The following is a 12135-nucleotide window of genomic DNA, read 5'->3' as shown; positions in this document are numbered from 1 at the left end:
ATCTGAGTGAGAATGAATCTGAGTGAGTATGAATCTGAGTGAGAATGAATCTGAGTGAGAATGAATCTGAGTGAGTATGAATCTGAGTGAGAATGAATCTGAGTGAGAATGAATCTGAGTGAGAATGAATCTGAGTGAGAATGAATCTGAGTGAGAATGAATCTGAGTGAGAATGAATCTGAGTGAGAATGAATCTGAGTGAGAATGAATCTGAGTGAGTATGAATCTGAGTGAGAATGAATCTGAGTGAGAATGAATCTGAGTGAGAATGAATCTGAGTGAGAATGAATCTGAGTGAGAATGAATCTGAGCGAGAATAGGTCAGAGAGTGAGAATGAATCTGAGTGAGAATGAATCTGAGTGAGAATGAATCTGAGTGAGAATGAATCTGAGTGAGAATGAATCTGAGTGAGAATGAATCTGAGTGAGAATGAATCTGAGTGAGAATGAATCTGAGTGAGAATGAATCTGAGCGAGAATGAATCTGAGCGAGAATGAATCTGAGCGAGAATAGGTCAGAGAGTGAGAACGAATCTGAGTGAGAACGAATCTGAGTGAGAACGAATCTGAGTGAGAACGAATCTGAGTGAGAATGGGTCAGAGAGTGAGAATGAATCTGAGCGAGAATGAATCTGAGCGAGAATGAATCTGAGCGAGAATGAATCTGAGCGAGAATGAATCTGAGCGAGAATGAATCTGAGCGAGAATGAATCTGAGCGAGAATGAATCTGAGCGAGAATGAATCGGAGCGAGAATGAATCGGAGCGAGAATGAATCTGAGTGAGAATGAATGTGAGTGAGAATGAATCTGAGTGAAAATGGGTCAGAGAGTGAGAACGAATCTGAGTGAGAATGAATGTGAGTGAGAATGGGTCAGAGAGTGAGAATGAATCTGAGCGAGAATGAATCTGAGCGAGAATGAATCTGAGCGAGAATGAATCTGAGCGAGAATGAATCTGAGCGAGAATGAATCTGAGCGAGAATGAATCTGAGCGAGAATGAATCGGAGCGAGAATGAATCGGAGCGAGAATGAATCTGAGTGAGAATGAATGTGAGTGAGAATGAATCTGAGTGAAAATGGGTCAGAGAGTGAGAACGAATCTGAGCGAGAATGAATGTGAGTGAGAATGGGTCAGAGAGTGAGAACGAGTCTGAGTGAGAATGAATCTGAGTGAGAATTAATCAGTGAGAGTGAGAATGGATCTGAGTGAGAATGAATCTGAGTGAAAATGGGTCAGAGAGTGAGAATGGATCTGAGTGAGAATGAATGTGAGTGAGAATGAATCTGAGCGAGAATGAATCTGAGTGAGAATGAATCTGAGCGAGAATAGGTCAGAGAGTGAGAATGAATCAGAGTGAGAATGAATCTGAGCGAGAATGAATCTGAGTGAGAATGAATGTGAGTGAGAATGAATCTGAGTGAGAATGAATCTGAGTGAGAATGAATCTGAGTGAGAATGAATCAGAGTGAGAATGAATCAGAGTGAGAATGGGTCAGAGAGTGAGAACGAATCTGAGTGAGAATGAATCTGAGTGAGAATGAATCTGCGTGAGAATGAATCTGAGTGAGAATGAATCTGCGTGAGAATGAATCTGAGTGAGAATGAATCTGAGTGAGAATGAATCTGAGTGAGAATGAATCTGAGTGAGAATGAATCAGAGTGAGAATGAATCTGAGTGAGAATGAATCAGAGTGAGAATGAATCAGAGTGAGAATGGGTCAGAGAGTGAGAATGAATCTGAGTGAGAATGAATCTGAGTGAGAATGAATCTGAGTGAGAATGAATCTGAGTGAGAATGAATCTGAGTGAGAATGAATCTGAGTGAGAATGAATCTGAGTGAGAATGAATCTGAGTGAGAATTAATCAGTGAGAGTGAGAATGAATCTGAGTGAGAATGGGTCAGAGAGTGAGAATGAATCTGAGTGAGAATGAATCTGAGTGAGAATGAATCTGAGTGAGAATGAATCAGAGTGAGAATGAATCTAAGTGAGAATGAATCTGAGTGAGAATGAATCTAAGTGAGAATGAATCTGAGTGAGAATGAATCTGAGTGAGAATGGGTCAGAGAGTGAGAATGAATCTGAGTGAGAATGAATCTGAGTGAGAATGAATCTAAGTGAGAATGAATCTGAGTGAGAATGAATCTGAGTGAGAATGAATCTGAGTGAGAATGAATCTGAGTGAGAATTAATCAGTGAGAGTGAGAATGAATCTGAGTGAGAATGAATCTGAGTGAGAATGAATCTGAGTGAGAATGAATCTGAGTGAGAATGAATCTGAGTGAGAATGAATCTGAGTGAGAATGAATCTGAGTGAGAATGAATCAGAGTGAGAATGAATCTAAGTGAGAATGAATCTGAGTGAGAATGAATCTGAGTGAGAATGAATCTGAGTGAGAATGAATCTGAGTGAGAATGAATCTGAGTGAGAATTAATCAGTGAGAGTGAGAATGAATCTGAGTGAGAATGAATCTGAGTGAGAATGAATCTGAGTGAGAATGAATCTGAGTGAGAATGAATCTAAGTGAGAATGAATCTGAGTGAGAATGAATCTGAGTGAGAATGAATCTGAGTGAGAATGAATCTGAGTGAGAATGAATCTGAGTGAGAATGAATCTGAGTGAGAATGAATCTGAGTGAGAATGAATGTGAGTGAGAATGAATCTGAGTGAGAATGAATCGGAGCGAGAATGAATCGGAGCGAGAATGAATCGGAGCGAGAATGAATCGGAGCGAGAATGAATCTGAGTGAGAATGAATCTGAGTGAGAATGAATCTGAGTGAGAATGAATCTGAGTGAAAATGGGTCAGAGAGTGAGAACGAATCTGAGTGAGAATGAATGTGAGTGAGAATGGGTCAGAGAGTGAGAACGAGTCTGAGTGAGAATGAATCTGAGTGAGAATTAATCAGTGAGAGTGAGAATGGATCTGAGTGAGAATGAATCTGAGTGAAAATGGGTCAGAGAGTGAGAATGGATCTGAGTGAGAATGAATGTGAGTGAGAATGAATCTGAGCGAGAATGAATCTGAGTGAGAATGAATCTGAGCGAGAATGAATCTGAGTGAGAATGAATCAGAGTGAGAATGAATCTGAGTGAGAATGAATCTGAGCGAGAATAGGTCAGAGAGTGAGAATGAATCTGAGTGAGAATGAATCTGAGTGAGAATGAATCTGAGTGAGAATGAATCTGAGTGAGAATGAATCTGAGCGAGAATGAATGTGAGTGAGAATGGGTCAGAGAGTGAGAACGAATCTGAGTGAGAATGAATCTGAGTGAGAATGAATCTGAGTGAGAATGAATCTGAGTGAGAATGAATGTGAGTGAGAATGAATGTGAGTGAGAATGAATCTGAGTGAGAATGAATCTGAGCGAGAATGAATCTGAGTGAGAATGAATCTGAGTGAGAATGAATCTGAGTGAGAATGAATCTGAGTGAGAATGAATCTGAGTGAGAATGAATCTGAGTGAGAATGAATCTGAGCGAGAATGAATGTGAGTGAGAATGGGTCAGAGAGTGAGAATGAATCTGAGTGAGAATGAATGTGAGTGAGAATGAATGTGAGTGAGAATGAATCTGAGTGAGAATGAATGTGAGTGAGAATGAATGTGAGTGAGAATGAATCTGAGTGAGAATGAATCTGAGCGAGAATGAATCTGAGTGAGAATGAATCTGAGTGAGAATGAATCTGAGCGAGAATAGGTCAGAGAGTGAGAACGAATCTGAGTGAAAATGGGTCAGAGAGTGAGAATGGATCTGAGCGAGAATAGGTCAGAGAGTGAGAACGAATCTGAGTGAGAATGAATCTGAGTGAGAATTAATCAGTGAGAGTGAGAATGGATCTGAGTGAGAATAGGTCAGAGAGTGAGAATGAATCTGAGTGAGAATGAATCTAAGTGAGAATGAATCTGAGTGAGAATGAATCTGAGTGAGAATGAATCTGAGCGAGAATGGGTCAGAGAGTGAGAATGAATCTGAGTGAGAATGAATCTGAGTGAGAATGAATCTGAGTGAGAATGAATCTGAGTGAGAATTAATCAGTGAGAGTGAGAATGAATCTGAGTGAGAATGAATCTGAGTGAGAATGAATCTGAGTGAGAATGAATCTGAGTGAGAATGAATCTGAGTGAGAATTAATCAGTGAGAGTGAGAATGAATCTGAGTGAGAATGAATCTGAGTGAGAATGAATCTGAGTGAGAATGAATCAGAGTGAGAATGAATCTGAGTGAGAATGAATCTGAGCGAGAATGGGTCAGAGAGTGAGAATGAATCTGAGTGAGAATGAATCTGAGTGAGAATGAATCTGCGTGAGAATGAATCTGAGTGAGAATGAATCTGAGTGAGAATGAATCAGAGTGAGAATGAATCTGAGTGAGAATGAATCTGAGTGAGAATGAATCTGCGTGAGAATGAATCTGAGTGAGAATGAATCTGAGTGAGAATGAATCAGAGTGAGAATGAATCTGAGTGAGAATGAATCAGAGTGAGAATGAATCTAAGTGAGAATGAATCTGAGTGAGAATGAATCTGAGTGAGAATGAATCTGAGTGAGAATGAATCTGAGTGAGAATTAATCAGTGAGAGTGAGAATGAATCTGAGTGAGAATGAATCTGAGTGAGAATGAATCTGAGTGAGAATGAATCTGAGTGAGAATGAATCTGAGTGAGAATGAATCTGAGTGAGAATGAATCAGAGTGAGAATGAATCTAAGTGAGAATGAATCTGAGTGAGAATGAATCTGAGTGAGAATGAATCTGAGTGAGAATGAATCTGAGTGAGAATGAATCTGAGTGAGAATTAATCAGTGAGAGTGAGAATGAATCTGAGTGAGAATGAATCTGAGTGAGAATGAATCTGAGTGAGAATGAATCTGAGTGAGAATGAATCTAAGTGAGAATGAATCTGAGTGAGAATGAATCTGAGTGAGAATGAATCTGAGTGAGAATGAATCTGAGTGAGAATGAATCTGAGTGAGAATGAATCTGAGTGAGAATGAATCTGAGTGAGAATGAATGTGAGTGAGAATGAATCTGAGTGAGAATGAATCGGAGCGAGAATGAATCGGAGCGAGAATGAATCGGAGCGAGAATGAATCGGAGCGAGAATGAATCTGAGTGAGAATGAATCTGAGTGAGAATGAATCTGAGTGAGAATGAATCTGAGTGAAAATGGGTCAGAGAGTGAGAACGAATCTGAGTGAGAATGAATGTGAGTGAGAATGGGTCAGAGAGTGAGAACGAGTCTGAGTGAGAATGAATCTGAGTGAGAATTAATCAGTGAGAGTGAGAATGGATCTGAGTGAGAATGAATCTGAGTGAAAATGGGTCAGAGAGTGAGAATGGATCTGAGTGAGAATGAATGTGAGTGAGAATGAATCTGAGCGAGAATGAATCTGAGTGAGAATGAATCTGAGCGAGAATGAATCTGAGTGAGAATGAATCAGAGTGAGAATGAATCTGAGTGAGAATGAATCTGAGCGAGAATAGGTCAGAGAGTGAGAATGAATCTGAGTGAGAATGAATCTGAGTGAGAATGAATCTGAGTGAGAATGAATCTGAGTGAGAATGAATCTGAGCGAGAATGAATGTGAGTGAGAATGGGTCAGAGAGTGAGAACGAATCTGAGTGAGAATGAATCTGAGTGAGAATGAATCTGAGTGAGAATGAATCTGAGTGAGAATGAATGTGAGTGAGAATGAATGTGAGTGAGAATGAATCTGAGTGAGAATGAATCTGAGCGAGAATGAATCTGAGTGAGAATGAATCTGAGTGAGAATGAATCTGAGTGAGAATGAATCTGAGTGAGAATGAATCTGAGTGAGAATGAATCTGAGTGAGAATGAATCTGAGCGAGAATGAATGTGAGTGAGAATGGGTCAGAGAGTGAGAATGAATCTGAGTGAGAATGAATGTGAGTGAGAATGAATGTGAGTGAGAATGAATCTGAGTGAGAATGAATGTGAGTGAGAATGAATGTGAGTGAGAATGAATCTGAGTGAGAATGAATCTGAGCGAGAATGAATCTGAGTGAGAATGAATCTGAGTGAGAATGAATCTGAGCGAGAATAGGTCAGAGAGTGAGAACGAATCTGAGTGAAAATGGGTCAGAGAGTGAGAATGGATCTGAGCGAGAATAGGTCAGAGAGTGAGAACGAATCTGAGTGAGAATGAATCTGAGTGAGAATTAATCAGTGAGAGTGAGAATGGATCTGAGTGAGAATAGGTCAGAGAGTGAGAATGAATCTGAGTGAGAATGAATCTAAGTGAGAATGAATCTGAGTGAGAATGAATCTGAGTGAGAATGAATCTGAGCGAGAATGGGTCAGAGAGTGAGAATGAATCTGAGTGAGAATGAATCTGAGTGAGAATGAATCTGAGTGAGAATTAATCAGTGAGAGTGAGAATGAATCTGAGTGAGAATGAATCTGAGTGAGAATGAATCTGAGTGAGAATGAATCTGAGTGAGAATGAATCTGAGTGAGAATTAATCAGTGAGAGTGAGAATGAATCTGAGTGAGAATGAATCTGAGTGAGAATGAATCTGAGTGAGAATGAATCAGAGTGAGAATGAATCTGAGTGAGAATGAATCTGAGCGAGAATGGGTCAGAGAGTGAGAATGAATCTGAGTGAGAATGAATCTGAGTGAGAATGAATCTGCGTGAGAATGAATCTGAGTGAGAATGAATCTGAGTGAGAATGAATCAGAGTGAGAATGAATCTGAGTGAGAATGAATCTGCGTGAGAATGAATCTGAGTGAGAATGAATCTGAGTGAGAATGAATCAGAGTGAGAATGAATCTGAGTGAGAATGAATCAGAGTGAGAATGAATCAGAGTGAGAATGGGTCAGAGAGTGAGAATGAATCTGAGTGAGAATGAATCTGAGTGAGAATGAATCTAAGTGAGAATGAATCTGAGTGAGAATGAATCTGAGTGAGAATGAATCTGAGTGAGAATGAATCTGAGTGAGAATGAATCTGAGTGAGAATGAATCTAAGTGAGAATGAATCTGAGTGAGAATGAATCTGAGTGAGAATGAATCTGAGTGAGAATGAATCTGAGTGAGAATGAATCTGAGTGAGAATGAATCTGAGTGAGAATGAATCTGAGTGAGAATTAATCAGTGAGAGTGAGAATGAATCTGAGTGAGAATGAATCTGAGTGAGAATGAATCTGAGTGAGAATGAATCTGAGTGAGAATGAATGTGAGTGAGAATGAATGTGAGTGAGAATGAATCTGAGTGAGAATGAATCTGAGCGAGAATGAATCTGAGTGAGAATGAATCTGAGTGAGAATGAATCTGAGTGAGAATGAATCTGAGTGAGAATGAATCTGAGTGAGAATGAATCTGAGTGAGAATGAATCTGAGCGAGAATGAATGTGAGTGAGAATGGGTCAGAGAGTGAGAATGAATCTGAGTGAGAATGAATGTGAGTGAGAATGAATGTGAGTGAGAATGAATCTGAGTGAGAATGAATGTGAGTGAGAATGAATGTGAGTGAGAATGAATCTGAGTGAGAATGAATCTGAGCGAGAATGAATCTGAGTGAGAATGAATCTGAGTGAGAATGAATCTGAGCGAGAATAGGTCAGAGAGTGAGAACGAATCTGAGTGAAAATGGGTCAGAGAGTGAGAATGGATCTGAGCGAGAATAGGTCAGAGAGTGAGAACGAATCTGAGTGAGAATGAATCTGAGTGAGAATTAATCAGTGAGAGTGAGAATGGATCTGAGTGAGAATAGGTCAGAGAGTGAGAATGAATCTGAGTGAGAATGAATCTAAGTGAGAATGAATCTGAGTGAGAATGAATCTGAGTGAGAATGAATCTGAGCGAGAATGGGTCAGAGAGTGAGAATGAATCTGAGTGAGAATGAATCTGAGTGAGAATGAATCTGAGTGAGAATGAATCTGAGTGAGAATTAATCAGTGAGAGTGAGAATGAATCTGAGTGAGAATGAATCTGAGTGAGAATGAATCTGAGTGAGAATGAATCTGAGTGAGAATGAATCTGAGTGAGAATTAATCAGTGAGAGTGAGAATGAATCTGAGTGAGAATGAATCTGAGTGAGAATGAATCTGAGTGAGAATGAATCAGAGTGAGAATGAATCTGAGTGAGAATGAATCTGAGCGAGAATGGGTCAGAGAGTGAGAATGAATCTGAGTGAGAATGAATCTGAGTGAGAATGAATCTGCGTGAGAATGAATCTGAGTGAGAATGAATCTGAGTGAGAATGAATCAGAGTGAGAATGAATCTGAGTGAGAATGAATCTGCGTGAGAATGAATCTGAGTGAGAATGAATCTGAGTGAGAATGAATCAGAGTGAGAATGAATCTGAGTGAGAATGAATCAGAGTGAGAATGAATCAGAGTGAGAATGAATCAGAGTGAGAATGGGTCAGAGAGTGAGAATGAATCTGAGTGAGAATGAATCTGAGTGAGAATGAATCTAAGTGAGAATGAATCTGAGTGAGAATGAATCTGAGTGAGAATGAATCTGAGTGAGAATGAATCTGAGTGAGAATGAATCTGAGTGAGAATGAATCTAAGTGAGAATGAATCTGAGTGAGAATGAATCTGAGTGAGAATGAATCTGAGTGAGAATGAATCTGAGTGAGAATGAATCTGAGTGAGAATGAATCTGAGTGAGAATTAATCAGTGAGAGTGAGAATGAATCTGAGTGAGAATGGGTCAGAGAGTGAGAATGAATCTGAGTGAGAATGAATCTGAGTGAGAATGAATCTGAGTGAGAATGGGTCAGAGAGTGAGAATGAATCTGAGTGAGAATGAATCTGAGTGAGAATGAATCTAAGTGAGAATGAATCTGAGTGAGAATGAATCTGAGTGAGAATGAATCTGAGTGAGAATGAATGTGAGTGAGAATGAATGTGAGTGAGAATGAATGTGAGTGAGAATGAATCTGAGTGAGAATGAATCTGAGCGAGAATGAATCTGAGTGAGAATGAATCTGAGTGAGAATGAATCTGAGCGAGAATAGGTCAGAGAGTGAGAACGAATCTGAGTGAAAATGGGTCAGAGAGTGAGAATGAATCTGAGTGAGAATGAATGTGAGTGAGAATGAATGTGAGTGAGAATGAATGTGAGTGAGAATGAATCTGAGTGAGAATGAATCTGAGTGAGAATGAATCTGAGTGAGAATGAATCTGAGTGAGAATGAATCTGAGTGAGAATGAATCTGAGTGAGAATGAATCTGAGTGAAAATGGGTCAGAGAGTGAGAATGGATCTGAGCGAGAATAGGTCAGAGAGTGAGAACGAATCTGAGTGAGAATGAATCTGAGTGAGAATTAATCAGTGAGAGTGAGAATGGATCTGAGTGAGAATAGGTCAGAGAGTGAGAATGAATCTGAGTGAGAATGAATCTAAGTGAGAATGAATCTGAGTGAGAATGAATCTGAGTGAGAATGAATCTGAGCGAGAATGGGTCAGAGAGTGAGAATGAATCTGAGTGAGAATGAATCTGAGTGAGAATGAATCTGAGTGAGAATATATCTGAGTGAGAATTAATCAGTGAGAGTGAGAATGAATCTGAGTGAGAATGAATCTGAGTGAGAATGAATCTGAGTGAGAATGAATCTGAGTGAGAATGAATCAGTGAGAGTGAGAATGAATCTGAGTGAGAATGAATCTGAGTGAGAATGAATCTGAGTGAGAATGAATCAGAGTGAGAATGAATCTGAGTGAGAATGAATCTGAGCGAGAATGGGTCAGAGAGTGAGAATGAATCTGAGTGAGAATGAATCTGAGTGAGAATGAATCTGCGTGAGAATGAATCTGAGTGAGAATGAATCTGAGTGAGAATGAATCAGAGTGAGAATGAATCTGAGTGAGAATGAATCAGAGTGAGAATGAATCAGAGTGAGAATGGGTCAGAGAGTGAGAATGAATCTGCGTGAGAATGAATCTGAGTGAGAATGAATCTGCGTGAGAATGAATCTGAGTGAGAATGAATCTGAGGGAGAATGAATCAGAGTGAGAATGAATCTGAGTGAGAATGAATCAGAGTGAGAATGAATCAGAGTGAGAATGGGTCAGAGAGTGAGAATGAATCTGAGTGAGAATGAATCTGAGTGAGAATGAATCTGAGTGAGAATGAATCTGAGTGAGAATGAATCTGAGTGAGAATGAATCTGAGTGAGAATGAATCTGAGTGAGAATTAATCAGTGAGAGTGAGAATGAATCTGAGTGAGAATGGGTCAGAGAGTGAGAATGAATCTGAGTGAGAATGAATCTGAGTGAGAATGAATCTGAGTGAGAATGAATCTAAGTGAGAATGAATCTGAGTGAGAATGAATCTGAGTGAGAATGAATCTGAGTGAGAATGAATCTGAGTGAGAATTAATCAGTGAGAGTGAGAATGAATCTGAGTGAGAATGAATCTGAGTGAGAATGAATCTGAGTGAGAATGAATCTGAGTGAGAATGAATCTGAGTGAGAATGAATCAGAGTGAGAATGAATCTGAGTGAGAATGAATCTGAGTGAGAATGAATCTGAGTGAGAATGAATCTGAGTGAGAATTAATCTGAGTGAGAATTAATCAGTGAGAGTGAGAATGAATCTGAGTGAGAATGAATCTGAGTGAGAATGAATCTGAGTGAGAATGAATCTGAGTGAGAATGAATCTAAGTGAGAATGAATCTGAGTGAGAATGAATCTGAGTGAGAATGAATCTGAGTGAGAATGAATCTGAGTGAGAATGAATCTGAGTGAGAATGAATCTGAGTGAGAATGAATGTGAGTGAGAATGAATCTGAGTGAGAATGAATCGGAGCGAGAATGAATCGGAGCGAGAATGAATCGGAGCGAGAATGAATCGGAGCGAGAATGAATCTGAGTGAGAATGAATCTGAGTGAAAATGGGTCAGAGAGTGAGAATGAATCTGAGTGAGAATGAATGTGAGTGAGAATGGGTCAGAGAGTGAGAACGAATCTGAGTGAGAATGAATGTGAGTGAGAATGGGTCAGAGAGTGAGAACGAGTCTGAGTGAGAATTAATCTGAGTGAGAATTAATCAGTGAGAGTGAGAATGGATCTGAGTGAGAATGAATCTGAGTGAAAATGGGTCAGAGAGTGAGAATGGATCTGAGTGAGAATGAATGTGAGTGAGAATGAATCTGAGCGAGAATGAATCTGAGTGAGAATGAATCTGAGCGAGAATAGGTCAGAGAGTGAGAATGAATCTGAGTGAGAATGAATCTGAGCGAGAATGAATGTGAGTGAGAATGGGTCAGAGAGTGAGAACGAGTCTGAGTGAGAATGAATGTGAGTGAGAATGAATGTGAGTGAGAATGAATGTGAGTGAGAATGAATGTGAGTGAGAATGAATGTGAGTGAGAATGAATCTGAGTGAGAATGAATCTGAGTGAGAATGAATCTGAGCGAGAATGAATCTGAGTGAGAATGAATCTGAGTGAGAATGAATCTGAGCGAGAATAGGTCAGAGAGTGAGAACGAATCTGAGTGAAAATGGGTCAGAGAGTGAGAATGAATCTGAGTGAGAATGAATCTGAGTGAGAATGAATGTGAGTGAGAATGAATCTGAGTGAGAATGAATCTGAGTGAGAATGAATCTGAGTGAGAATGAATCTGAGTGAGAATGAATCTGAGTGAGAATGAATCTGAGTGAGAATGAATCTGAGTGAGAATGAATCTGAGTGAGAATGAATCTGAGTGAAAATGGGTCAGAGAGTGAGAATGGATCTGAGCGAGAATAGGTCAGAGAGTGAGAACGAATCTGAGTGAGAATGAATCTGAGTGAGAATTAATCAGTGAGAGTGAGAATGGATCTGAGTGAGAATAGGTCAGAGAGTGAGAATGAATCTGAGTGAGAATGAATCTAAGTGAGAATGAATCTGAGTGAGAATGAATCTGAGTGAGAATGAATCTGAGCGAGAATGGGTCAGAGAGTGAGAATGAATCTGAGTGAGAATGAATCTGAGTGAGAATGAATCTGAGTGAGAATGAATCTGAGTGAGAATTAATCAGTGAGAGTGAGAATGAATCTGAGTGAGAATGAATCTGAGTGAGAATGAATCTGAGTGAGAATGAATCTGAGTGAGAATTAATCAGTGAGAGTGAGAATGAATCTGAGTGAGAATGAATCTGAG

The sequence above is a fragment of the Scyliorhinus torazame genome, chromosome 25 (assembly GCF_047496885.1).
Source record: "Scyliorhinus torazame isolate Kashiwa2021f chromosome 25, sScyTor2.1, whole genome shotgun sequence".
Classification (NCBI taxonomy): domain Eukaryota; kingdom Metazoa; phylum Chordata; class Chondrichthyes; order Carcharhiniformes; family Scyliorhinidae; genus Scyliorhinus; species Scyliorhinus torazame.
Note: the sequence above shows the minus strand (reverse complement) of the source record.